We start from the raw sequence: 1,862 nt of genomic DNA on the forward strand, positions 1-1,862 counted from the left end.
CAGGTGTGTTCAATCGGTGATAATTCCTCCAGCGGTTATACTTATGGTTTGTACTTTGCTGAATGTGAGTCTACTTCAACAAACCACTGCCGAAAACAAGGAGCTGCACCCACCACCCAGTGTCTCCTCCACCCAGTTTAATCAACAGGACAGTCTCAGCCCCCCGGGGTCCCTCCCTCCCAGTGCAATGGGCTTTGATATCTTCAAGGCGCCTGGCTCTGCCACCCTGGTTCCTTTCCCCAGCTTGCTATGCATGTCACCCCACGCATGTTCCAGGCAGCTCCACAGAGGTCCCCAGAGAGAAGGCTGGCTGTGGGCGGGAGGAAGGGCAGGGGTGGGGGACATAGCTTCCCAGTGGAGCCTGGGCAGGGGAGGAAACATTTCTGCAACACCCCACACCAAGTCCTGACTTCCGGGGGAGCTTTGCAGGGTGAACTCTAAGTGCCCAGGGCCCCGTGTGAAGGGGTCAGCTGTGTCCCGCTCTGTGTCTGTCTCTGTCTGTCTCTCTTCCTGTTTCCCTCCCTCCCTCCCAATCTCTTTCTCCTCAAGATGAAAAAACTCACAATTATCTACATAACAATTTTATATCAGACTGTAACCCAAAAACCCAAGTTCCAACTTTGAATTTTTCAATAAACTTTGAATAAATAGTAGTGCTATTTTTCTTTCTTTTTTTTGGTACTGTAATGTTTACTTTTAAATTTAATTTTTACTGGCACGATTTTACATATATGAGGTTCAAGAAAAGAAAATCTCCACTGTTTACATTTCTTTTCTGGCTATTAATATTGTTCATTTCATTCCGTGATTATTACCGGAAATAATTTTGTCCTGTGTGGAAGGGAGGCGCTTGGCAGGCCTCGAGTTATTCTTCGAGACATGGGGGGCTGTGGTCAGATTTAGAAAGTGCTTGTGGGTGGCTGGGTGGGAGTGGGTCAAGGGAGACATAAGGGCCGGCTGGAGTCCAGGGAGGAGGCTGGCCCGGCAAGCACCCAGGCAGCGGAGATGGGCAGGGCCGCGGAGAGTCCAGGAGGGGCAGGCCCTGGGGACTGTGGGTTGGGGAAGGAGATTATTTTATTTTATTTTTTCTTTTTTGAGACAGAATCTCGTTCTGTCTCCAAGACTGTAGTGCAGTGGCACGATCTCTGCTCACTGCAACCTCTGCCTCCTGGGTTCAAGGGATTTTCCTTCATCAGCCTCCCAAGTAGCTGGGATTATAGGCACGCACCACTATACCCGGCTAATTTTTAATATTTTTGGTAGAGACAGAGTTTCACCATGTTGGCCAGGCTGGTCTCATCCTCCTGACCTCAAGTGATCCACCTGCCCCAGCCTCCCAAAATGGTGGGATTACTGGGGTGCGCCACCATGCCTGGCCTAATTTTTTGTATTTTTAGGAGAGACAGGGTTTTGCCATGTTGGCCAGGCTAGTCTTGAACTCCTGGCCTCAAGTGATGCGCACACCTCAACCTCCCAAAGTGCTGGGATTACAGGTGTGAGCCACCACGCCCCGCCAAGGGAAGGGGAGAATGTGAGTGCTATTGAAAGTAGAAAACACAGAGCATAGGCTGGGTGTGGTGGCTCACACCTCTAATCCCAGCACTTTGGAAGGCCAAAGTGGGAGGATGGCTTAAGCCATTCGAGATCAGCCTGGGCAACATAGTGAGACCCCTGTCTCTACAAAAAATAATAAAATTAGCCAGGCACGGTGGCACCCACCTGTACTCCCAAGGCTACTTGGGAGGCTGAGGTGGGAGGATCACTAGAGCCCAGGAGATCTGCGGTGAGCCGTGATCATGCTACTGCACTCCAGCCTGGGCAACAGAGTAAGACCCTGTCTCTAAAAATAAAAAATAATTTAA

The sequence above is a fragment of the Colobus angolensis genome, unplaced genomic scaffold (assembly GCF_000951035.1).
Source record: "Colobus angolensis palliatus isolate OR3802 unplaced genomic scaffold, Cang.pa_1.0 Scaffold34, whole genome shotgun sequence".
Taxonomy (NCBI): domain Eukaryota; kingdom Metazoa; phylum Chordata; class Mammalia; order Primates; family Cercopithecidae; genus Colobus; species Colobus angolensis.